At 49.7% G+C, this 26,376-nt stretch overlaps 1 protein-coding gene across 1 annotated transcript in view; it reads right to left on the bottom strand.

Moving 5' to 3' along the window:
- Positions 1–26,376, bottom strand: part of tulp4a (TUB like protein 4a) — a 491,793-nt gene that overhangs the window by 212,765 nt on the left and 252,652 nt on the right. The window lies entirely within an intron of this gene.

Raw genomic sequence — 26,376 nt, 5'->3', positions numbered from 1 at the left:
GGTCAAAAAGTGTTTCTGACGTGACTCGAAATATCATTATGCGATGAATTGTCCAAAACAGAAAACAGGGTTTTTGAAATGACACATGACACAGAAGGTTCAGAAGGGGAAGATGACAATACTGATCAGTTAGAGAGAATTGTCCTGGTCACAAGAACCCAGTACTGGGTGTTCTAGTTGCGGATTCATTCAATTGTGCTGTTAGACAGTAGGTGCACATCCACACTATGTGGAGTGGATTGGTTGACGTGTTAGTTGGATTCTCTAAATAGTAAAGGCTGAAATAAGGTTAAGAAATACAAAAATTTTACTTAATTCAGGTTTGGGGGCGACAACATGTTAAAGTCACTGAAAAGAATGGCAATTCTATGTAAAGTAGCTGGGGTAAGCCACTCTATTAAGTAAGCCATCCACAAACTTGGTAAAGCACAAAATGCTTTAAAAATGGGGATAAAGATTGTATCCATTGACATGCGTAGCATTAAATCTACGACGTGATGTGTTGCGACAAGTTGTTGCTACAAGTAGAAAGGTGAAAGGGAGGAAATTAGAAATTGGTGACCCATCTCACTGTTGAATGTGGACTATAAGATTCTGTCCAAGGTCATCGCCAATCGGGTCAGGTCTTCTCTGGAGCTGGTGATCCATCCTGACCAGACCTGCGCTGTACCCGGCAGGAAGATCTCTGACAGTCTCGTGCTACTCAGGGATACGATAGCCTACGTGCAGGACAGGGGTGTGGACACCTGCCTCATCAGCCTGGACCAGGAGAAGGCGTTGACAGAGTATCATACACCGACATGGTGGAAGTGCTCTCCAAAATGGGGTTTGGGGACGGAATCCGCAACTGGGTCAAACTGCTCTACACAAACATCTGTAATACAGTTTCAATCAATGGGTGGGAATCAGAAAGCTTTCCAATTAATTCTGGAGTCAAGCAGGGCTGCCCTCTCTCTCGTCCAGTGTGTGTGTTGCCTAGAACCTTTTGCTGAGTCCATCAGGAAAGATCCAGGCACAAGAGGAGTGACGATCCCAGACAGTGGAGGCACTCAGGTAAAAGCCTCTCTGTACATGGACGATATCGCTGTTTTCTGATCAATATCTGCGGCCAGTTTGAATTGGCCTTAAGCGCCAAGGTAAATCATGACAAAAGTGAGGCCATCTTCTTTGGGAACTGGGCTGACCAGCCCTTTGTACCCTTCACCATCAGGTCTGACGGCCTGAAGGTGCTGGGGATATGGTTTGGAGGGACTAGAGCATGCGTTAGAAACTGGAAGGAGTGGCTATGGTGAAAAGAAAACTGAGCATGTGGACACTCCCTCTCCACTGTGGGTAAGAACCTGGTCATCGGGTGTGAGGCACTCTCAGCATTGCTGTACATGGCGCAGGTCTGGCCTATTCCTCACTCTTGCACGATGGCGATCACCTGAGCCATCTTTCACTTTATCTGGAGGCCAAAAATGGATCATGTTTTCAGGGACACGGTGTACAAGCCTCTGGATGAAGGCCGAAAAAGTGTGCCCAACATCACCCTCATCCTGATGGCCATCTTTGTGTGTGACTGCATCAAGCTGTGCGTAGACTCATCGGTATGCAAACACTACGTGCTGAGGTTCTACCTGTCCCCGGTGTTGCGGAAGATGGGTCGAGCCACACTGCCACATAACTCTCCAAGTAGTTGGACCACTTGTCCCTCATGGAAAAATTTATGCAGAGAAACATCTTTGACTACAAGTCCATCCGGCAGTGGTGGGCAGGTAATGTCCTAGAGGCCCTGCAGGAAAAGGAGATGGTGGATCCTGTCGGATGGTTCCCCGAGCAGACTGTCAAAGTCATTTGGCAGAATGCCTCATCGCCAGAAGTTTCCAACAAGCACCAAGATGTAGCTTGGCCGGTTGTGGGAAAGGCCCTCCCCTACACTCCAGGAGTCACACCCCCTCCACACATTGCCCTCGAGATGGCTGAGATGGGGAAGAGACCGTTGTTCACCTCCTTGTGGAATGAACCTTTGCAAAGAATGTTTGGAGAGAGATGCAATGGTTTTTGTATCCCCTTAAGAAGATACCTCTAAGCAAAATGTAAAGAAGTGTTAATGGCATTGGAGGTTAGAGTTTAAAGACATTAAAGCAAACTGTTGTAAAACTACATTGACAGTTTGCCCATCCATCTTGCCATAGGTGAAAGATTCTACTAAAGAACGTAGGGGTAACGGATGATGAACATATAAACTTATAGAAGAGATCAGTGAGAAATGTGATATGTGTAAAAAATATAGGAGGACACCATCACAGCTGTAGCGAGTCTGGAGCAGGACAGTAAAGAGTGAGACTTCAGTGAGCAGAGCGGGGCTGTAAAGAGCGAGAATTCAGTGAGCAGAGCAGGGCTTAAATTTAATGAAATGGTCTTTTAATTAAAAACAAACAAAAAGTATGGCAAGGGAGCTCAGTCCCGTGTGTTGTATGTCCTGCAGCATATGGGAGTTCTTAGACATTCCTTGCAGTCGGGATGACCACATGTGCAGGAAGCTTCACCAGCTTGAGCAACGGGTTTTGGAGCTCGAGCGTAAGTTGGAGACACAGCTGTGCATCCGTGAACCTGAGGGTTATGTGGATTGCACATTTTTAGATGTGGTCACTCTGCAACTTAAGGAAATGCAGTCAGAGAAGAAATGGGTGACCACCAGTCAGAAGAAGGGAGGCAGGCAGGTAGTCAGGAAAACCCCAGAGTGCATCTCACTCAAGAACCGTTCCTCTGTGTTGGAAAGCGGTAAGGGCGAAGGTTCCTCTGGGGATTGCAACCAGAGCCAAGTTCACAGCACTGTGGATGGCTCAGCTGCACAAGGGGGGAGGAATAAGAGCGCAAGAGCAATAGTGGTAGGAGACTCAGTACTGAGGGGTGCAGACAGGCACTTCTGTGACCCTAGACGTGGCTCCAGAGTGGTGCGTTGCCTCCCTGGTTCAAGGATGTCACAGAACAGCTGCAGGGCATTCTAAAGGGGGAGGGCGAACAGTCAGAGGCTGTGGTTCACAATGGTACCAACGACATAGGTAGAAAGAGGGATGAGGTCCTGCGACAAGAGCTTACGGAGCTAGGTGGAAGATTAAAAAGCAGGACCTCAAAGGTTGTAATCTCTGGATTACTTCCGGTGCCTACAGTGAGTATAGGAATAGGAGGATAAGAGAGGATGAATGCATGGCTGAAGAGACGGTGCAGGAGGGAGGGCTTTAGCTTCCTGGATGACTGGGTCTGTTTCTGGCGAAGGTGGGGCCTGTACAAGTTGGATGGGGTGCACCTGAACCGGAACGACCAACATCTTCGCGGGGAGGTTTGCTGGTGTTGTTGGGTGGGGGTGGGGGGGGGCGCCGGGGTGTGTAGTTTAAACTAATTTGGCAGTGGGGTGGGATACAGAGTGGAGGTACAGTAGAGAGTGATGCACTGCCAAATATAGAAGAGAAACTAAGTTAGTTTGGAAGGCAGATCAAAAATATAGACCTGTTAAGGCATAAAGGAATAATTCAAGGCTGGATTGCATCTATTTTAAAGCAAGGAGTCTTACAAGTAAGGTAGATGAATTGAGGGCATTGATTAACACATGGGAATATGATATTATTGCTATCAGAGACAAAGTTGAGGGAAGGACAGGACTGGCAGCTCAATATTCCAGGGTGTAGAATCTTCAGGCACAACAGGGGAAAGGGTGTAAAAGAAGGTGGTATTGCACTATTGATCAAGGAGTCAATTACTGCAGTAAGGAGGCATTGCATCTTAGAGGTTCCTCAAATGAAGCCATATGGGTAGAACCTAAATACAAAAAGGAGGCAATCACTTTGCTGGAAGTGTACTATAGGCCTCCAAACAGTCAGGGAGAGATAGAGGAGCAGATATGTAGGGAAATCTCAGAGCAGCATAACAAAAGTAGGGGGATTTCATCTTCTCCAATATTAACTGGAATAGCCTTAGTATGAAAGGCTTAGAGAGGGCACAGTTCTTAAAGTGCATCCAGGAGAGCTTTTTGAGCCAGCACGTAGAAAGTCCTACAAGAGAATGGATGGTACTGGGCCTAATCTTAGGGAATAAAACCGGGCAAGTGGTAGACATGTCAGTGGGGGAGCATTTCGGGGATAGTGACCATAACTTTGTAAGATTTAAGGTAGTTATGGAAAAGACAAAGATGGACCGGAAAAAAAGGTCCTGAATTGGGGGAAGGCCAATTTCTATATGATATATCAGGATCCAGCCAAAGTGGACAAAGCAGCCAAAGCGGACAAAGCAGCCAAAGCGCTACTTGTGGGAAAGTCCACATCAGACCAGTGGGAGTCATTCAAAAAGGAAATAGTGAGAGTTCAGGGCCGACAAGTTCCCGTCAAGGTGAAAGAAAGGACAAACAAGTCCAAGGAACACTGGATGTCAAGGGATATAGAGGATTGGATAAGGGAAAAAAAAGGAGGCTTATTGCAGTTACAGAGGGCTGAAAACAGCGGAAGCCCTAGAGGAGTATAGAAAGTGTAAGAGGGGGTACTTAAAAAGGTAATTAGGAGAGCGAAGAGGGGGCATGAAGAAACACTGGTGGGCAGGATAAAGGAAAATCCCAAGGCATTTTATAAATATATTAGGGCAAGAGGATAACCAGGGAGAGTAGGGCCCATTAGGGACTAAAATGGCAATGTGTTTGGAGCTGGAGGATATAGGCGAGGCTTTGAATGATTGCTTTTCATTTGTGTTCACTATGGAGAAGGACAATGTAGGTGTAGAAATCAGGAAGGGGGACTGTGATATACTTAAATAAATTAGCATAGAAAGGGAGGAGGTATTAGCAGTTTTAGCGGGCTTAAAATTTGATAAATCCCCAGGCCCAGATCTCAGGCTGCTATGTGAGACAAGGGAGGAGATTGCAGGGGCTCTGACTCTAATTTTCAAATCCTCTGTGGCCACAAGAAAGGTGCCAGAGGACTGGAGGACAGCACATGTGGTACCATTATTCAAGGAGGGTAGTAGGGATAAACCAGGTAATTATAGGCCAGTGAGTCTAACATCAGTGGTAGGGAAACTATTAGAAAAAATTCTGAGGGACAGGATTAATCTCCGTTTGGAGAGACAGGGATTAATCAGGGATAGTCAGCATGGCTTTTTCAGGGGGAGATCATGTCTAACAAATTTGATTGAATTTTTCGAGGAGGTGACTAGTTGTGTAGATGGGGATAGTGCAGTTGATGTAGCCTACATGGACTTCAGTAAGGCTTCTGACAAGGTCCCGTATGGGAAGATGGTCAAGAAGGAAAGAGCCCATGGGATCTAAGACAATTTGGCAAATTGGATCCAAAATTGGCTTAATGGCAGGAGGCAGAGGGTGACGGTCGAGGGTTGTTTTTGTGATTGGAAGCCTGTGACGAGTGGTGTACCGTAGGAATCGTTGCTGGGACCCTTGCTGTTTGTCGTGTACATTAATGATTTAGACATGAATATAGGAGGTATGATTAGTAAGTTCACAGATGACACGAAAATTGGTGGTGTCATAAATAGTGAGGAAGAAAGTCTTAGATTACAGGACGAAATAGATGGGCTGATATGATGGGCAGAGCAGTGGCAAATGGAGTTTAAGCCTGAGAAGTGTGAGCTGATGCAGTTTGGGAGTATTAACATGGCAAGGGAATACACAATGAATGGTAGGACCCTAGGAAGTACAGAGAATCAGGGGGACCTTGGTGTACATGTCATTAGATCCCTGAAGACAGCAGCACAAGTGGATAAGGTGGTTAAGTATGGGATACTTGCCTTTATTAGCCGTGGCATAGACTATAGGAGCAGGGAGGTTATGTTGAAGCTAGTTAGGCCACAGCTGGAGTACTGTGTGCAATTCTGGTCACCGCACTATAGAAAGGATGTATTTGTACTGGAGAGAGTGCAGAAGAGACTCACAAGGATGTTGCTCGGGCTGGAGCGTTTCAGCTATGACGAGAGACTCAATAGGCTACGGTTGTTTTCCTTAGAGCAGAGAAGGCTGAGCAGGGGGTGGTGGGGGATAGAGGTTTACAAAATTATGAGGGGCATAGTTAGGGTAGATAGGATGAAACCTTTCCCCTTAGCGGAGGTGTCAATAACCAAGGGGTATAGATTTAAGGTAGAAGGGATTTGAGGAAAATGTTTTTCACCCACATGGTGGCTGGAATCTGGAACACACTGCCTGAGGGGGTGGCAGAGGCAAGAACCTTCACACCATTTAAGAAGTATTTAGATGAGCACTTTGAAATGCCATTGTATACAGGATACAATAGGCCGAAGGACCTGGTTCTGTTCTGTATAACTATGACTTAATGAAATTGTAGCAATGGACTTGAAAGAATGGGATAAGGGCAAAAACATTTTCTCTTATACTTCATAGACATAGCAACTAAATTCAGTTTATCAATAGTAGTACACAGTAAAGACCAAAAGGTAATTATGCATGAGATAATGGAAAATAGATAAGAACTGGACTGGGAGCACCAGCTAAATTCCTAACTGACAAATGGTGGGCGGCAGGAATTTGCCAATGACATATTTAAAAGAATGTGTGAAAATATGAACTTCGTGGTAAATAAGAGCGCAGCGGAAAGTCCCTTCAGTAATGGGGTTGTGAAAGAAATCACGAGTAATTGATGAGATGCTTCACAAAATCTTAGCTAACTAAATGAGTTTGTAAACTGACATCTGCCCTGGTGTGCGCGGTCCATGTAAAGAATTCAATACAAATGGTTGGGGGTTATAGTGCCTATAAATTGGTTTATGGAAGACATCAAAAAATACCTTCAGTGATTTAGGATCATTCCCCAGCCTTGGAAAGGACAGCAATTAATTCAATTTTCTTCTGAGCACTTGAATGTCCTGCATTTATCAAGGCTGTTTCACAGAAAACTCGGCGAGCCTTATATTACAAAAGTGAAGTGCAGAAAGTGTGGAAAGGCCAGGGTAAGGTTATCGGCAGTGATAGAAAAACAGTAATTTTACAACATGGCAATCAAACTGTTAGGGTACATTCCTCAAGTTAATTAGCAGTATTTACAGAATCTGAACAAGTAAAAGAAAGTGATGAAGCACCATGCACTTCACACAGGCATCCGTTGGACAATTACGAGGAGCAGATTATGGCAGATAAAGGGCTGACTTAATATGGACAAAGTGTTACTGAAGCACAGGATAAGATTATTTATCCAGAGAACAATTACCAAAAGTCGGCACAAGAGTAACATATATGCCAGAACGGGCTAGTGAGTACAGGGATGCCACTACTGTAGGCAGAGCAGGAAAAACCACTGGCAAATACAAATATTGGCTGAATGTGCAAGTTGAGGGACAAAAGGTAAGATCCATGTATTGGCAAAATGAGGTGAAGGCCAGAAAATGTGTTGATAGTTCTGAAAATGGACCTGGATGTGATCATGGCCCTAGAAAAAAATCATAGACTTGCGAAAAGTACTGTGATCATAGGTAGTGGTAGCCCAGAAAGAGATAGGAGGGTGAGTAGAAGTGATAGAACAAGGACCACAGAACAGGCTAGGAATGCAACGAGAAGTAGAAGTCCTTATAATTGACAAGCATTAATGGTTATTAACAAATTAGAAGATCAGTTGATAAAGGATGCCAAACAAAAAGAATTTGATGTATACACTGAAACACCAGACAAGGGACAGACAGCCTTATCATACAGGTGAATATTGCACAGAAAGGGAACTTACTAATGGCATGTATAAGGCTAAAGCCAGACTAGTGGCTCGGGTTTTGAAGAAAGACTTGGTGATCAAGATGTCAGAGTGAATTCGGACTCACCCTCACTCCCCTCCCCGCCCCGCCCCAACCCCAACCCCACCACCACCACCACCACCACTGCAGAAAAAGTGAGCTTGAAGATTTTCTTAGTTCTTTTAGCAACGTATTCCTGTGTGTTTATGGGTTGAATGATACATCAAGGGTGTGGTATTTCTCAGTTAGATCTGTCCTGCTGAAAACGGGTTGTATTCAGCTAAAAGCAGACCCAGTAATATTCTATTGGTATCAGAAGGAGAAACTAGCAGGCATCTTTATGATGCAGGTTAATGATTTTCTGTGGGGAGGTTTTGCAGAAATTGAGCAATGGGTGATAAATAAAATAAAGAAAGGGTTTAAGGTTATAAGTAAGGCTTCGGGGGCCTTTAAATATATGGGGTCAGACATTAAGCTGAATAAGTCGGGAGTGACCTTGACTTAACAACCTGTCTTAGAAAATGTCAATCACATCGCATTAAATCAGACCATGTCCTCACAAAGAGAGGATCTGGTGACCAGAGTAGAAGCAAATCAGTTAAGAACTTTGATTGTACAGCTGAACTGGTTATACACTCAGGCAAGACCTTACACCAGTTATGATGTATTGGAACTGAGTACGATGATGAAACATGCTATAGATGAGGAGGTTCTAAGAGCAAATAACAGTCAAGAAATTAAATTCAGAGAAATATGCACACAAGTTTAAAGTTTTGGGTGATTTAGAAGATATTAAGTTCGTCATTTTTAGCGATGTTTCACGTGCCAATCTTCCAGATGGATATTCTAGTAGAGTAGGGTGTATCATATTGTTACTGGGAACGAATAATAAATGGTGCCCATTGGCCTGGGAAACAAAGAAACCAAAAATGATAGTTAAAAGGACCTTAGCTGTTGAAACACTGCGCAAGTAGAAGCAACTGATATTGGGGCGTGCATATCTAATAATCTTAAGAAAATTTTACAGAATGGGAAAACAGAAAAAAGTTTGCCCGTAGAATGCTGTGTGTCAAGAAAAACATCTTGCCAATAAAAAGGAACTGTGGGAAAGGAGAGAGTGCTTGGTCCACTATATCATTAGATGTTTTGGAAAACCAATATTTTTTTTGATTGTGTTGTAGTATTTATGCATATTTTAAAAAGCTAAGTTTAACGGGGAAAATGGGATATGTTAATGGTTGGTTGTACTATGATGTGAGACACTGAAGATGAAGAAAAGTATAATTTATTTTCAATTAGTTATTTTTAAGAATTTTTCATGTGTTTTGAAAAGTTTTCATTTGAAGAGGAGAGAGAGGGTTGTGAGTAGGGGAGTTGCGAGAGACCATGTTGAGAGAGAGTGTGTGTGTTGAGAGAGAGAGCACGCATGCTGAAAGAGAGTGCGCTTTGAGAGGGAGAGAGGGAGAGCGTTGAGAGAGAGGGAGAGCGTTGAGAGAGAGTGTGTTGAAAGAGAGGGCGTTGAGAGATAGAGAGAGAGTGTGAGTTGATAGCTTTGAGAGTGAGAGTGTGCATTGAGAGAGAGTGCGTTGATAGAGAGAGCTGAAAGTGAAAGTGTGAGTTGAGAGAGCTAGCGCAGGCATTGAGAGGGGGAGAGCACGCGCATTGAGAGAGCTCACGCATTGAAAGTGTGCGTTGAGAAAGAGAGAGTGTGCATTGAGAGAGAGAAACAGAGTGTGTGTTGAAAAAGAGAGTGCGTTGAGAGAAAGAGAGAGAATGTGTTGAGAGAGAGTGTGCATTGAGAGGGACAGAGTGTGCATTGAGGGAGAGTGCGTTGAGAGAGAAGGCGTTGAGAGAGAGTGTGCATTGAGAGAGAGTGCTTTGAGAGTGTGCATTGAGTGTTGAGAGTGCGCGTGCATTGAGAGAGAACGCGCGTTGAGAGAGAGCGTGTGTTGAGAGAGAGCGCGCGTTGAGAGAGAGCGCGCGTTGAAAGAGCGCGCGCGTTGAGAGAGCGCGCGCGTTGAGAGAGAGAGCATGTGCATTGAGAGAGAGAGTGTGTGCACTGGAGAGAGAGAGTGCGCGTTGAGAGAGAGTGAGAGAATGCATTGAGAGAGGGTGCATTGAGCGATAGGGAGAAGGCGTTGAGAGCGAGAGAGTGTGCGTTAAGAGAGAGTGTATGTTGAGAGAGAAGGCATTGAGTGTGCGTTGAGAGAGAGTGTGCATTGAGAGATAGAGAGAGCATTGAGAGAGGGTGTGTGTTGATAGAGAGCTTTGAGAGTGAAACTGTGCATTGATAGAGAGCGCGTTGAGAGGGAGAGAGAGAGTGTGCGTTGATAGAGAGCATTGTGAGTGAGAATGTGTTAAGACAGAGTGCGCATGTTGAGAGAGTGTGCATTGAGAGAGCTAGCGCACGTGTTGAGAGAGGGAGAGCACATGCATTGAGAGAGAGTGTACGTTGAGAGAGAGTGTGCATTGAGAGACAGAGAGTATGCGTTGAGAGAGAGAATGTGTTGAGAGAGAGTGTGCATTGAGAGAGAGAGTGTGCGTTGAGAGAGAGTGCGTTGAGAGAGAGTAGGCGTTGAGAGAGAGTGGGCGTTGAGAGAGAGTGGGCGTTGAGAGAGAGTGGGCGTTGAGAGAGAGTGGGCGTTGAGAGAGAGCTCACATTGAGAGAGAGAGAGCATGTGTTGAGAGAGCACGTTGAGAGAGAGAGAGAGCACACACATTGAGAGAGAGAGAGACTATGCGTCGAGAGAGAGTATGCATTGAGTGAGAGAGAGAGATTGTGCATTGAGAGAGAGAGAGAGGGTGTGCACTGAGTGAGAGAGAGGGTGTGGTCTGAGAGAGAGAGAGAGAGAGTGTGCCTTGAGAAAGAGAGGGAGTGTGCGTTGAGAGACAGAGCGGTGAGAGTGTGCGTTGAGAGAGTGTGCCTTGAGAGAGTACATTGAGAGTGAGTGTGCATTGAGAGAAAGAGAGCACGGGCATTGAGAGAGAGTGTGCACTGAGAGAGAGAGCGTTCAAAAAGAGTGTGTGTTGAGAGAGAGACAGCGTGCACTTTGAGCACACATATTGAAAGAGAGAGCGCGCGTTGAGAGTGTGTGTGTTGATAGAGAGCGTTGAGAGTGAGAGTGTGCGTTGAGAGAGGGTGTGCATCGAGAGCTAGCGCGCGCATTGAGAGAGGGAGAGCACGCGCATTGAGAGAGTGTGCATCGAGAGAGAGAGAGAATGCATTGAGAGAGGGTGCATTGAGAGATAGAGAGAAGGCGATGAAAGCGAGAGAGTGTGCGTTAAGAGAAAGAGCGTATGTTGAGAGAGAAGGCGTTGAGAGAGTGTGCATTAAGAGAGACAGAGTGCTTTGAGAGAGAGTATGCATTGAGATAGAGAGCGCATTGAGAGTGGGTGTGTGTTGATAGAGAGCTTTGAGAGTGAAACTATGCCTTGAGAGCGCATTGAGAGGGAGAGAGTGTGCGTTGATAGAGAGCGTTGAGAGTGAGAATGTGAGTTAAGACAGAGTGCGTGTGTTGAGAGAGTGTGCGTTGAGACAGCTAGCTAGAGAGGGAGAGCACATGCATTGAGAGAGAGAGAGAGAGTGTGCATTGAGAGAGAGTGTGCACTGAGAGACGGAGAGTATGCTTTGAGAGAGAGTGTGCATTGAGAGAGAGAGAGGGTGCATTGAGAGAGAGAGAGGGGGTGCGTTGAGAAAGAGTGTGCGTTGAGAGAGAGTGTGCGTTGAGAGAGAGTGTGCGTTGAGAAAGAGTGTGCGTTGAGAAAGAGTGTGCGTTGAGAAAGAGTGTGCGTTGAGAAAGTGTGTGTTGAGAAAGTGTGTGTTGAGAAAGTGTGTGTTGAGAGTGCTTTGAGAGAGTGTTGAGAAAGGGAGCGCCGTTGAGAGAGAACGCGCATCAAGAGAGACCACGCATTGAGAGTGTGCGTTGAGAGACAACTCGTTGAGAGAGAGCACGTTGAGAGAGAGAGCACGCACATTGAGAGAGACTGCGTCGAGAGAGTGTGCATTGAGAGAGATTGTGCATTGAGAGAGACAGAGTCTGCATTGAGAGAGAGAGACAGAGTCTGCATTGAGAGAGAGAGACAGGGTTTGCATTGAGAGAGAGAGACAGAGTCTGCATTGAGAGAGAGAGAGAGACAGAGTCTGCATTGAGAGAGAGAGACAGGGTATGCGTTGAGAGAGAGAGTGTGTGGTTTGAGAGAGAGAGAGTGTGTGTGGTTTGAGAGAGAGAGAGTGTGCCTTGAGAAAGAGAGGGCGTGTGCGTTGAGAGAGAGAGAGATTGTACATTGAGAGGGACAGAGTCTGTGTTGAGAGAGACAGGGTGTGCGTTGAGAGAGAGAGTGTGGTTTGTGAGAGAGTGTGTGCCTTGAGAAAGAGAGGGAGTGTGTGTTGAGAGAGAGAGCGGTGAGAGTGTGCGTTGAGAGAGAGAGTGTGCATTGAGAGAGAGCGCGCTGAGAGAGAGTGTGCATTGATAGAGGGCGTTGAGAGTGAGAGTGTGCATTGATAGAGGGTGTGCATTGAGAGCTAGCGCGCGCGTTGAGAGAGGGAGAGCATGCGCATTGAGAGAGAGTGTGTGCATTGAGAGACAGAGTGTGCGTTGAGGGAGAGAGAGAGTGTACGTTGAGAGTGAGAGAATGCATTGAAAGGGGGTGCATTGAGAGAGAGAAGGCGTTGACAACGAGACAGTGTGCGATGAGAGACAGAGTGTATGTTGAGAGAGAAGGCATTGAGAGTGTGCGTTGAGAGAGACAGAGTGCGTTGAGACAGAATGTGCATTGAGAGATAGAGAGCGCGTTGAGAGAGGGTGTGTGTTAATAGAGAGCTTTGAGAGTGAAACTGTGCATTGAGAGAGAGCGCGTTGAGAGGGAGAGAGTGTGCGTTGATAGAGAGCATTGAGAGTGAAAATGTGCATTAAGACAGAGTGCGTGTGTTGAGAGAGAGTTCGTTGTGAGAGAGAGTGCGTTGTGAGAGAGTGTGCGTTGAGAGCGCGCGTTGAGAGAGAGTGCGTGTTGAGAGAGAGTGCGTGTTGAGAGTGTGCGTTGAGAGAGTGTGCGTTGAGAGAGTGTGCGTTGAGAGAGTGTGCGTTGAGAGAGTGTGCGTTGAGAGAGAGTGTGCGTTGAGAGAGTGTGCGTTGAGAGAGTGTGCGTTGAGAGAGAGTGTGCGTTGAGAGAGAGTGTGCGTTGAGAGAGAGTGTATGTTGAGAGTGCTTTGAGTGTTGAGAAAGGCAGCGCGCGTTGAGAGAGAACACGTGTCAAGAGAGAGCGCAATGAGAGAGAGAGAGCACGCACATTGACAGAGAAAGCCTGTGCGTCGAGAGAGAGTGTGCATTGAGTGAGAGAGACAGAGTCTGCGTTGAGAGAGAGAGACAGGGTGTGCGTTGAGAGAGTGTGTGGTTTGAGAGAGTGTGCCTTGAGAGAGTGCATTGAGAATGAGTGTGCGTTGAGAGAAAGAGAGCACATGCATTGAGAGAGAGAGCGTTCAAAAAGCGTGTGTGCTGAGAGAGCGACAGCACGCGCTTTGAGCACACATGTTGAAAGAGAGAGCGCGCATTGAGAGAGAGAGTGTGTGTTGATAGAGAGCTTTGAGAGTGAGAGTGTGCGGTGAGAGAGAGCGCGCTGAGAGGGAGAGAGTGTTCATTGATAGAGAGCGTTGAGAGTGAGAGTGTGCGTTGAGAGAGGGTGTGCATTGAGAGCTAGCATGCGCGTTGAGAGAGGGAGAGCATGCGCATTGAGAGAGAGAGCATGCATTGAGAGAGAGAGGTGTTGAAAGCGAGAGAGTGTGCGTTAAGAGAGAGAGTGTATGTTGAGAGAGTGTGCGTTAAGAGAGACAGACTGCATTGAGAGAGACTATACATTGAGAGATAGAGAGCACGTTGAGAGAGGGTGTGTGTTGATAGAGAGCTTTGAGAGTGAAACTGTGCATTGAGAAAGAGCGCATTGAGAGGGAGAGAGAGAGTGTGCGTTGATAGAGCGTTGAGAGTGAGAATGGGCGTTAAGACAGAGTGCGTGTGTTGAGAGAGTGTGCATTGAGAGAGTAGCACACGCGTTGAGAGAGGGAGAGCACATGCATTGAGAGAGAGTGTGCGTTGAGAGAGAGGGTGTGCATTGAGAGACAGAGAGTATGGGTTGAGAGAGAGTGTGCATTGAGAGAGAAAGAGAGAGAATGTGTTGAGAGAGAGTGTGCATTGAGAGAGAGAGAGACAGAGAGTGTGCGCTGAGAGAGTGCATTGAGAGAGAGTGTGTGTTGAGAGAGTGCGTTGAGAGAGAGAGAATGCGCTGAGAGAGAGAATGCGTTGAGAGAGTGTGCGTTGAGAGAGAGTAGGCATTGAGAGAGTGTGTGTTGAGAGTGCTTTGAGTGTTGAGAAAGGGAGTGTGCGTTAAGAGAGAACGCGCGTCGAGAGAGACCACGCTTTGAGAGAGAGCGTGCGGTGAGAGAGAGCGCGTTGAGAGAGAGAGAGAGCATGTTGAGAGAGAGTGTTGAGAGTGTGCATTGAGAGAGAGATTGTGCATTGAGAGAGAGAGAGACAGAGTCTGCGTTGAGAGAGAGAGACAGGGTATGCGTTGAGAGAGAGAGAGAGAGTGTGTGGTTTGAGAGAGTGTGCCTTGAGAAAGAGAGGGAGTGTGCGTTGAGAGAGAGAGATTGTGCATTGAGAGAGAGAGACAGGGTGTGCGTTGAGAGAGTGTGTGTGGTTTGAGAGAGAGAGTGTGCATTGAGAGAGCGCGGTGAGAGTGTGCGTTGAGAGAGAGTGTACATTGAAAGAGTGTGCCTTGAGAGAGTGCATTGAGAGAGAGTGCATTGAGAGAAAGAGAGCACATGCATTGAGAGAGAGTGTGCATTGAGAGAGAGAGCGTTCAAAAAGAGTGTGTGTTGAGAGACGGCGTGCACTTTGAGCACACATGTTGAAAGAGAGAACGCGCATTGAGAGAGAGTGTGTTGATAGAGAGCTTTGAGAGTGAGTGTGTGCGGTGAGAGAGAGCGCGCTGAGAGGGAGAGAGTGTGCACTGATAGAGAGCGTTGAGAGTGAGAGTGTGCGTTGAGAGAGGGTGTGCATTGAGAGCTAATGAGCGCGTTGAGAGAGGGAGAGCACGCGCATTGAGTGTGTATTGAGAGAGAGAGACGGAGTGTGCGTTGAGAGAAAGTGAGAGAATGCATTGAGAGAGAGTGCATTGAGAGATAGAGAGAAGGCATTGACAGCGAGACAGTGTGCGTTGAGAGAGAGAGTGTATGTTGAGAGAGAGTGTGCATTGAGAGGGAGCGCGTTGAGAGAGAGACGGTGTGCGTTCATAGAGGGCTTTGAGAGTGAAAGTGTGTGTTGAGACAGAGCGGGTTGAGAGGGAGAGAGAGAGAGAGAGAGAGAGTGTGCGTTGAGAGAGTGCGTTGAGACAGTGTTGAGAGAGAGACCGAGCGCGCATTGAGAGAAAGAACGCGTGTTGAGAGCGAGCGTGCGTTGAGGGAGAGAGCCCACGTTGAGAGAGACAGCGCGCGTTGAGAAAGAGAGCGCGCGTTGAGAAAGAGAGCGCGCGTTGAGAAAGAGAGCGCGCGTTGAGAAAGAGAGCGCGCGTTGAGAAAGAGAGCACGCGTTGAGAAAGAGAGCGCGCGTTGAGAGAGCGTGTTGAGAGAGAGCACACACATTGAGAGCGAGAGACTGTGCGTCGAGAGAGTGTGTGCACTGAGAGAGAGAGACAGAGTCTGCATTGAGAGAGAGACAGGGTGTGCATTGACAGAGAGAGTGAGTGTGTGGTTTTAGAGAGAGTGCGTGTTGATAGAGAGCGTTGAGAGTGAGAGTATGCATTGAAAGAGGGTGCGTTGAGACCTAGTGTGCGCATTGAGAGAGGGAGAGTGTGCATTGAGAGAGAGAGAGTGTGCATTGAGAGAGAGACAGGGTGTGCGTTGACAGAGAGAGTGAGTGTGTGGTTTTAGAGAGAGTGTGCCTTGAGAAAGAGAGGGAGTGTGCGTGGAGACAGAGCGGTGAGAGTGTGCATTGAGAGAGAGAGAATGTGCATTGAGAGAGAGAAAGAGAGCACATGCATTGAGAGTGTGCATTGAGAGAGAGCATTCAAAAAGAGTGTGTGTTGAGAGACAGTGCGCACTTTGAGCACACACATTGAGAGAGCGCGGGTTGAGTGAGAGTGTGCATTGAAAGAGGGTGCGTTGAGAGCTAGTGTGCGCATTGAGAGAGGGAGAGTACGCGCAATGAGAGAGAGTGTGCATTGAGAGAGAGACAGGGTGTGCGTTGACAGAGAGAGTGAGTGTGTGGTTTTAGAGAGAGAGTGTGCCTTGAGAAAGATAGGGAGCGTGTGTGGAGAGAGAGAGCGGTGAGAGTGTGCATTGAGAGAGAGAGAATGTGCATTGAGAGAGAGAGCATTCAAAAAGAGTGTGTGTTGAGAGAGTGCGCACTTTGAGCACCCACGTTGAAAGAGAGAGCGCGCGTTGAGAGAGAGTGTGTTGATAGAGAGCGTTGAGAGTGAGAGTGTGCATTGAAAGAGGGTGCGTTGAGAGCTAGTGTGTGCATTGAGAGAGGGAGAGTGTGCATTGAGAGAGAGAGAGACAGAGTGTGCGTTGAGGGAGAGAAAGAGTGTGCATTCAGAGAGAGAGTGAGAGAATGCATTGAGAGAGGGTGCATTGAGAGATAGAGAGAGAATGCATTGATAGCAAGAGAGTGTGCGATGAGAGAGAGTGTATGTTGAGAGAGAGAGGCGTTGAGAGAGAGACTGCATTGAGAGAGTGTGCATTGAGAGGGAGCGTGTTGAGAGAGGGTGTGTGTTGATAGAGAGCTTTGAGAGTGAAAGAGTGCGTGAGAGAGAACGCGTTGAGAGGGGGAGAAAGAGTGTGCGTTGATAGAGAGCGTTGAGAGTGAGAGTGTGCTTTGAGACAGAGAGCGCGTGCGCATTGAGAGAGTGTGCATTAGAGAGCTAGCGCACACGTGAGTTGAGAGCGCACTCGCATTGAGAGCGCGCGCGTTGAGAGAGAGCACGTTGAGAAAGATAGAACGCGCGCTGAGAAAGATAGAACGCGCGTTGAGAAAGATAGAACGCGCGTTGAGAAAGATAGAACGCGCGTTGAGCAAGATAGAACGCGCGTTGAGAAAGAACGCGCGTTGAGAGAGAGCGCGTGTTGAGTGTGAGATCGCGCGTTGAGAGAGGGAGCACGCATTGAGAGAGGGAGCGGCATTGAGAGAGGGAGCGGCGTTGAGAGAGATAGAGTGCGCGTCAAGAGAGATAGAGCACGCGTCGAGAGAGAGACCGTGCGTTGAGTGAAAAAGCATGCTCACTGAGAGAGGGAGCGCACACGTTGAGAGAGAGAGCGGGCACATTGAGAGAGAGACAGTGGGCGCATTGAGAGAGAGACAGCGGGCGCATTGAGAGAGAGAGCACGCATGTTGAGAGAGACTGTGCGTTGAGAGAGAGTGAGTGTGCATTGGGAGAGAGAGAGAGAGATTGTGCATTGAGAGAGAGGAACAGAGTGTGCACTGAGAGACAGGGTGTGTGTTGAGAGAGAGAGAGACAGGGTGTGCGTTGAAAGAGAGTGCATTGAGAGACAGTGTGCATTGAGCGAGAGAGAATGTGCGTCGAGAGAGAGCGCGCACATTGAGAGAGCACACGCGTGTTCAGAGAGAGAAAGAGCACGCGTGTTGAGAGGGCACGCGTGTTGAGAGAGGGTACGCGTTGAGAGAGTGCATGCATTGAGAGAGAGCGCGCGAGTGCGTTGAGAGAGAGAGGGAGTGTGCGTTGAGAGTGAGAGTTGGGAGAGAGGGTGTTGAGAGTGTGTGCGTTGAGAGAGAGTGAGCGGGCGCTTTGAGAGAGAGAGAGAGCATGTGTTGAGAGAGAGTGTGCATTGAGAGAGAGATGTGCATTGAGAGAAAGCACACACATTGAGAGAGAGAATGTGGGTTGAGGGAGTGAAAGACAGAGTGTGTGTTGAGAGACAGAGAGTGTGCGTTGAGAGAGAGCGAGCGTTGAGAGAGAATGTGCGTTGAGAGAGAGATGTGGGTGGAGACAGAGAATGTGGGTGGAGAGAGGGAGTGTGTGTTGAGAGAGCTGTGAGAGTGAGAGTGTGCGTTGAGAAAGAGAGTGTGTGCATTGAGAGAATGCATTGAGAGAGAAAGTGTGCATTGAGACAGAGAGACCGCGTGAACTGAGAGAGAAAGTGTGCGTTGAGAGAGCTAGCGCACACATTGAGAGAAAGAGAGCACGCGCATTGAGAGTGTGCGTTGAGAGGGAGAAGAGTGTGCATTGAGAGAGAGACAGAGAGTGTGCGTTGAGAGAGTGCTTTGAGAGAGAGTGTTGAGACGGAGCGCGTGCGCGTTGGGAGAGAGTGCGTTGAGAGAGAGAGAGACAGAGTGAGCACTGTGAGAGAGAGACAGGGTGTGCATTGAGAGAGAGAGAGAGAGAGACAGGGTGTGCGTTGAGATAGTGTGTGCGTTGAGAGAGTGTATTGAGAGAGAGAGTGTGTGCATTGAGAGAGAGAGACAGCGAGTGTGCCTTGAGGGAGAGAGTGTGCGTTGAGAGAGAGTGCGTTGAGATAGTATGCGTTGAGAGTGTGCATTGAGAGAAAGTGCACGTTGAGAGAGTGTACGCGCACATTGAGAGAGTGCATGCGCGCGCTGAGAGTGCATGCGCGCGTTGAGAGTGTGCGTGCGCGTTGAGAGTGCGTGCACGCACGTTGAGAGAGTGCGCGCACGTTGAGATAGAGAGAGCGCGTGTTGAGAGAGATAGAATGCGTGTTGAGAGAGAAAACGTGCGTTGAGAGAGATAGAACGCGTGTTGAGAGTGAGATCGCGCATTGAGAGAGGGAGCAAGCATTGAGAGAGGGAGCGCGCATTGAGAGAGGAAGCGGCGTTGAGAGAGGAAGCGCACGTTGAGAGAGGGAGCGCACGTTGAGAGAAAGCGCGTGTTGAGAGAGAGCGCGCGTTGAGAGAGATAGAGCGCGCGTTGAGAGAGATAGAGCACGTGCTGAGAGAGATAGAGCACGCGCTGAGAGAGATAGAGCACGCGCTGAGAGAGCGCAAATTGAGTGAGAAAGCGCGCGCATTGAGAGACAGGGAGCGCACACGTTGAGAGAGTGAGGGCACATTGAGAGAGCGCGCGCGCATGTTGAGAGAGACTGTGCGTTGAGAGAGAGTGAGTGTGCATGGGAGAGAGAGAGAGATTGTGCAATGAGAGGAACAGAGTGTACACTGAGAGAGACAGGGTGTGCGTTGAGAGAGAGAGACAGGGTGTGCAATGAGAGAGAGAAATTGTACGCGTTGAGAGAGAGTGCGTTGAGAGAGAGAGTGCGTTGAAAGACAGTGTGCGTTGAGAGAGGGCACATTTTGAGAGAGGGAGCGTGCATTGAGAGAGAGTGTGTGTGCGTTGAGAGAGCGCGTTGAGAGACAGTGTGCGTTGAGCAAGAGAGAATGTGCATCGAGAGAGAGCTCACGCGTTGAGAGCACGCACGTTGAGAGAGAGAGAGCGCGCGTGTTGAGAGAGGGCACGCGTTGAGAGAGCGCACGCGTTGAGAGAGAGAGGGAGTGTGCATTGAGAGAGAGGGAGTATGCATTGGGAAAGAGAGAGAGTGCGTGCGCATTGAGAGAGAGAGCCCGCGTTGAGAGAGAGAGCCCGCGTTGAGAGAGAGCACGTGCATTGAGAGAGACCACGCATGTTGAGAGAGAGCGCAGGCACATTGAGAGAGAGCGGGCACATTGAGAGAGAGAGCGGGAGCATTGAGAGAGAGCGCGCACATGTTGAGAGAGAGAGGGAGAGTGTGCGTTGAGAGAGGGAGTATGTATTGAGAAAGAGAGAGATTGTGCATTGAGAGAGAGAGAGACAGAGTGAGCACTGAGAGAGAGAGACAGGGTGTGCGTTGAGAGAGAGAGACAGGGTATGCGTTGAGAGAGAGAGACAGGGTGTGCGTTGAGAGAGAGAGACAGGGTGTGCGTTGAGAGAGTGTGTGCGTTGGGAGAGTGCGTTGAGAGAGAGGGAGTGTGTGCATTGAGAGAGAGAGAGACAGAGTGTGCCTTGAGGGAGAAAGTGTGCGTTGAGAAAGAGAGAGAATGCGTTGAGAGAATGTGCATTGAGAGAGTGCGTTGAGACAGTATGCGTTGAGAGTGTGCACTGAGAGAAAGTGCACGTTGAGAGAGTGCTTTGAGAGAGAGTGCTTTGAGAGCGCACGCGTGCTTTGAGAGAGCGCACTCGCGTTGAGAGAGCGCGCGCGCTTTGAGAGAGCGAACGTGCACGTGTTGGGAGAGAGTGCATGCGTGCGTTGAGAGTGCACGCGCACGTTGAGAGAGTGCGCACGTGTTGAGATAGAGAGAGCTCGTGTGGAGAGAGATAGAACGCGCGTTGAGAGAGATAGAACGCGCGTTGAGAGAGATAGAACGCGCGTTGAGAGAGATAGAACGCGTGTTGAGAGTGAGATCGCGCGTTGAGAGGGAGCGCGCATTGAGAGAGGAAGCGGCGTTGAGAGGGGAAGCGGCGTTGAGAGAGGGAGCGCACGTTGAGAGAGGGAGCGCACGTTGAGAGAGGGAGCGCGCATTGAGAGAGATAGAGCACGCGCTGAGAGAGAGAGCGCGCGTTGAGTGAGAAAGCGCGCATTGAGAGACAGCGGGCGCATTGAGAGACAGCGGGCACATTGAGAGAGAGCGCGCGCATGTTGAGAGAGACTGTGCGTTGAGAGAGACTGTGCGTTGAGAGAGACTGTGCATTGAGAGAGAGTGAGTATGCATGGGAGAGAGAGAGAGAGGGATTGTGCATTGAGAGGAACAGAGTGTACACAGAGAGACAGGGTGTGCGTTGAGAGAGAGAGACAGCGTGTGCATTGAGAAAGAGAAAGTTTATGCGTTGAGAGAGAGTGCGTTGAGAGAGAGAGTGCGTTGAAAGACAGTGTGCGTTGAGAGAGGGCACGCGTTGAGAGAGCGCGAGCGTGTTGAGAGAGAGCACGCGAGCGCGTTGAGAGGGAGTGTGCATTGAGAGTGAGAGTTGGGAGAGAGGGTGTTGAGAGTGAGTGTGTGCATTGAGAGAGAGTGAGCGGGCACAGAGAGAGAGAGCATGCATTGAGAGAGAGATGTGCGTTGAGAGAAAGAATGTGGGTTGAGGGAGTGAAAGAGAGAGTGTGTGTTGAGAGACAGAGAGTGTGCGTTGAGAGAGAGTGTGCGTTGAGAGAGAATGTGTGTTGAGAGAGAGATGTGGGTGGAGAGGGAGTGTGCGTTGAGAGAGCAGTGAGAGTGAGAGTGTGCGTTGAGAAAGAGAGAGTGTGCATTGAGGGAGAGGGAGTGTGCATTGAGGGAGAGCACGTGCATTGAGAGAGAGAGAATGCGCGTTGACAGAGTGAGTTGAGAGAGTGTGTGCGTGCAGAGAGAGTGTTGAAAGAGAGAGAGAGAGCGGGCACATTGAGAGAGAGTGCACATGTTGAGAGAGGAGGAGTGTGCATTGAGAGAGAGTGTGTGCGTTGAGTGAGTGCGTTGAGAGACAGTGTGTGTTGAGTGAGAGAGAATGTGCTTCGAGAGCTCACGCGTTGAGAGTGTGCACGTTGAGAGAGAGAGAGCACGCGTGTTGAGAGAGCGCACGCGTTGAGAGAAAGAGGGAGTGTGCGTTGAGAGAGAGAGAGAGTATGCATTGAGAGAGTGCGTTGAGAGACAGAGTGCGTTGAGCGAGAGAGAATGTGCGTCGAGAGAGAGCTCACGCATTGAGAGCGCGCACGTTGAGAGAGAGCACGTGCATTCAGAGAGAGAGCACGCGTGTTGAGAGGGCACACGTTGAGAGAGTGCACGCGTTGAGAGAGAGAGAGCGAGCGCGTTGAGAGAGAGAGGTAGTGTGTGTTGAAAGAGAGGGAGTATGCATTGAGAAAGAGAGAGATTGTGCATTGGGAGAGAGAGACAGAGTGAGCACTGAGAGAGAGAGAGACAGGGTGTGCGTTGAGAGAGAGACAGGGTGTGCGTTGAGAGAGAGAGACAGGGTGTGCGTTGAGAGAGTGTGTGCGTTGAGAGAGTGTGTGCGTTGAGAGAGTGTGTGTGTTGAGAGAGAGAGTGTGCATTGAGAGAGAGAGACAGAGTGTGCGTTGAGGGAGCGAGTGTGAGTTGAAAGAGAAAGAGAGAGATTGTGCATTGAGAGAGAGACAGAGTGTGCACTGAGAGAGAGAGAGACAGAGTGTGCGTTGAGAGAGAGACAGGGTGTGCGTTGAGAGAGTGCGTGCGTTGAGAGAGTGCGTTGAGAGAGAGAGTGTGCATTGAGAGAGAGAGACAGAGAGTGTGCGTTGAGGGAGCGAGTGTGCGTTGAAAGAGAAAGAGAGAGATTGTGCATTGAGAGAGAGACAGAGTGTGCGTTGAGAGAGAGAGACAGGGTGTGCGTTGAGAGAGAGAGAGAGAGAGAATGTGTTGAGAGACAGAGTGTGCGTTGAGAGAATGTGTTGAGAGAGCATGTGCGTTGAGAGCGTGCGCATTGAAAGAGAGAGGGCACGTGTTCAGAGAGGGAGCGTATGCGTTGAGAGAGAGCACACGTGTTGAGAGAGCGCACGCGTTGAGGGAGAGAAAGCACGCGCGTTGAGAGCAAATGCGTTGAGAGAGAGATGGAATGTGTGTTGACAGTGAGTGTGCGTTGAGAGAGACTGTGTGCATTGAGAGGGAGAGAGAGAGTGTGCGTTGGGAGAGAGAGCGTTGACAGTGAGTGTGTGCACTGAGAGAGAGAGAGTGTGTGCTTTGGTGTAGAGAGCTTGTGTTGAGAGTGTGCATTGAGAGAGAGACAGCGTGCGTTGAGAGAGCACACATTGAGAGACGGAGCGCGCAATGAGAGTGGGGGCGCGCGTTGAGAGAGGGGGCGCGCGTTGAGAGAGGGGGCGCGCGTTGAGAGAGGGGGCGCGCGTTGAGAGAGGGGGCGCGCGTTGAGAGAGGGGGCGCGCGTTGAGAGAGGGGGCGCGCGTTGAGAGAGGGGGCGCGCGTTGAGAGAGGGGGCGCGCGTTGAGAGAGGGGGCGCGCGTTGAGAGAGGGGGCGCGCGTTGAGAGAGAGAGAGGGAGTGTGCATTGGGGGAAGAGAGCGTTGAGAGTGAGTGTGTGTGTTGAGAGAAAGTGAGCGGCGCTTTGAGATAGAGAGCATGTGTTGAGAGAAAGTGTGTTGAGAGAGAGATGTGCGTTGAGAAAGAGCGGGTTGAGAGAGAATGTGCATTGAGAGAGAGTGTGTGTGTTCAGAGAGAGTGTGGGTGGAGAGAGGGAGTGTGGGTTGACAGAGAGAGAGTGTGTGCGTTGAGAGAGAGTGTGTGCGTTGAGAGAGAGTGTGTGCGTTGAGAGAGAGTGTGTGCGTTGAGAGAGAGTGTGTGCGTTGAGAGAGAGTGTGTGCGTTGAGAGAGAGTGTGTGCGTTGAGAGAGAGAGTGTGCGTTGAGAGAGAGAGTGTGCGTTGAGAGAGAGAGTGTGCATTGAGGGAGAGCGCATGCATTGAGAGTGCGCGTTGAGAAAGAGAGTGCATTGAGAGAGTGAGCATGGAGAGAGAGTGTTTGTTGAGAGAGTGTGTTGAGAGAGAGCACGCACGTTGAGAGTGCGATTTGAGAGAGAGAGGGAAAGCGTTGAAAGATTGTGTTGAGAGAGAGTGTGCATTGAGAGAGCTAGCACACACGTTGAGAGAAGGATAGCACGCGTATTGAGAGGAGAGTACGCACATTGAGAGAGCATGCGCACTGAGAGAGCATGCGCACTGAGAGAGAGAGCATGCGCACTGAGAGAGCACGCGCATAGCGAGAGAGCACGCGCACAGAGAGAAGCACGCGCACAGAGAGAGCATGCGCACAGAGAGAGCATGCGCACAGAGAGAGCATGCGCAGAGAGAGCACGCACATTGAGAGAGAGAGAGTGTGCATTGAGAGAGAAAGAGAGAGAATGCGTTGAGAGAGAGTGTGTGCATTGAGAGAGACAGAGTGTGCGTTGAGAGAGAAGGCGCGGAGAGTGTACGTTGAGGGAGAGGGTGCGCTGAGAAAGAGAGAAGGCGTTGAGAGAGAGTGTGCATTAAGAGAGAGTGTGCATTGAGAGTGTGCTTTGAGAGAGTGTTGAGAGAGAGAGTGCGCGCGTGTTGAGAGAGAGCGCGCACGCATTGAGAGAACATGCGCAGAGAGTGCACGTTGAAAGGAAACGCGCATTGAGAGAGAGAGCGCTCGTTAAGAGTGAGATCGTGCGTTGAGAGGGAGCACACGTTGAGAGAGAGCCCGTGTTGAGAGAGAGCGTGCGCACGTTGAGAGAGAGAGCGGGAACATTGAGAGAGAGAGCGCACATGTTGAGAGAGAGGGAGCGTGCATTGAGAGAGAGAGAGAGAGAGATTGTGCATTGAGAGAGACAGAGTGTGCACTGAGAGAGAGAGACAGGGTGTGTGTTGAGAGAGAGAGAGAGAGAGTGTGCGCGCTGAGAGAGAGTGCGTTGAGAGACTGTGCGCGTTGAGAGAGAGAGAGAATGCATTGAGAGAGACCGCACATGTTGAGAGCGCGTGAGCATTGAGAGTGCGTGCCAGCGTTGAGAAAGAGCGCGTGCCAGCGTTGAGAAAGAGCGCGTGCGAGCGTTGAGAAAGAGCGCGCGCGAGCGTTGAGAAAGAACGCGCGCGAGCGTTGAGAAAGAGCGCGCGCGAGCGTTGAGAAAGAGCGCGCGCGAGCGTTGACAAAGAGCGCGCGCGAGCGTTGACAAAGAGCGCGCGCGAGCGTTGACAAAGAGCGCGCGCGAGCGTTGACAAAGAGCGCGCGCGAGCGTTGACAAAGAGCGCGCGCGAGCGTTGACAAGAGCGCGCGCGAGCGTTGACAGAGCGCGCGCGAGCGTTGACAGAGCGCACGAGCATTGAGAGAGCGCACGAGCATTGAGAGAGCGCACGAGCATTGAGAGAGAGAGCGTGTTGAGAGAGCGCGCACGTTGAGAGTGAGGAAGTGTCCGTTGAGAGAGAGCGCGCACATTGAGAGGGAGAGACAAAGTGTGCATTAGGAGAGAGAGCGTTGAGAGTGAGTGCGTGCGTTGAGAGTGAGCGGCGCTTTGAGAGAGAGAGAGAGATGTGCTTTTGGAGTTTTTTGAGAGAATGTGCGTTGAGAGAGATTATGCGTTGAGAGAGAGTGTGCATCGACAGAGAGTGAGCATTGAGAGAGAATGTGCGTTGAGAGAGAGAGAGAGAGTGTGCGTTCAGAGAGAGAGTGTGGATGGAGAGAGGGAGTGTGTGTTGAGAGAGAGAGTACGGTGAGAGTGAGAATGTACATTGAGAGAGAGTGTGCATTGAGGGACAGCACGTGCGTTGAGTGCTCGTTGAGAGAGAGAAAATGCGCATTGAGAGAGTGCGTGGAGAGAGAGTGCGCGTGGAGAGAGTGGGTTTGATGAGAGAGTGTGTGTTGAGAGAGGGGGCACGTGTGCTGAAACAGAGTGTGCATTGAGAGACAGCATTCAGATAGAGTGTGTGTTGAGAGATAGCGCGCGCTTTGAGCACACACTTTGAAAGAGAGAGAGCACGTGTTGAGAGTGAGCGCGTTGAGAGAAAGAGTTTGTGTTAATAGAGAGCTTTGAGAGTGAGAGTGCGTTGAGAGAGAGCGCGTTGAGAGGGAGAGAGTGTGTGCATTGATAGAGAGGGAGAGCGTTGAGAGAGTATGTTGAGAGAGAGCATTGAGAGAGAGAGAGAAAGAGCGCACGTGTTGAGAGGGAGTGCGATGAGAGTGCGCATGTTGAGAGAGAGAGACTGTGCATTGAGAGAGGGAGTGTGCATTGGGAGAGAGAGACAGAGAGTGCGTTGAGAGAGTGTGCGTTGAGAGAGATTGTGCATTGAGAGTGTTGAGAGAGAGAGGGAGCGCACACGCGTTGAGAGAGCACGCGTGAGGGTTGAGAGAGCATGGGAGCGTTGAGAGAGCGCGGGAGCGTTGAGAGAGCGCGGGAGCGTTGAGAGAGCGCGGGAGCGTTGAGAGAGCGCGGGAGCGTTGAGAGAGCGCGGGAGCGTTGAGAGAGCGCGGGAGCATTGAGAGAGCGCGGGAGCATTGAGAGAGCGCGGGAGCATTGAGAGACAGTGCGCGAGTGTTGAGAGCGAGCGTTGAGAGAGTATATTGAGAGAGGCGCACGGTGAGAGAGAGAACGCACACATTGAGAGAGAGCGCGCGTGCGTTAAGAGAGACAGCGCGCACGTTGAGAGAAAGAGAGTGGGCACGTTGAGAGCGAGCGCGTTGAGAGAAAACGAACACGCGCGTTGAGAGAAAACGAACACGTGCGTTCAGAGACCGAGCGCACGTGTTCAGAGACCGAGCGCGGGCGTTGAGAGGGAGAGCGCGCGCGTTGAGAGAGGGCAAGCACGTTGCGATAGCGTTGAGAGAGAGCGTGCGAGCATTGAGACACAGCTCACGAGCTTTGAGAGAGAGAGTGTGGTTTGAGAGAGAGAGCGTGCATTGAGAGAGAGTGAGAAGGTGTTGAGAGAGGGAGTGTGCGTTGAGAGCGAATGCACGTTGAGAGTGAGATCGCGCATTGAGAGTGAGATCGCGCATTGAGAGTGAGATCGCGCGCTGAGGGAGCGCACATTGAGAGAGAGAGCGGGCGCATTGAGAGAGAGAACGGATACATTGAGAGTGCGTGTTGAGAGTGCTAGCGTACACATTGAGGGGGGGAGCACACGCGTTGAGAGAGGGAGACCACACATGTTGAAAGAGGGAGAGCACACGCATTGAGAGAGGGAGAGCACACGCGTTGAGAGAGGGAGAGCAC

This window comes from Carcharodon carcharias, chromosome 2, assembly GCF_017639515.1.
Source record: "Carcharodon carcharias isolate sCarCar2 chromosome 2, sCarCar2.pri, whole genome shotgun sequence".
Lineage (NCBI taxonomy): Eukaryota > Metazoa > Chordata > Chondrichthyes > Lamniformes > Lamnidae > Carcharodon > Carcharodon carcharias.
The sequence above is the reverse complement of the archived record's forward strand: the minus strand, read 5'-3'. Positions and strand labels throughout refer to the sequence as shown.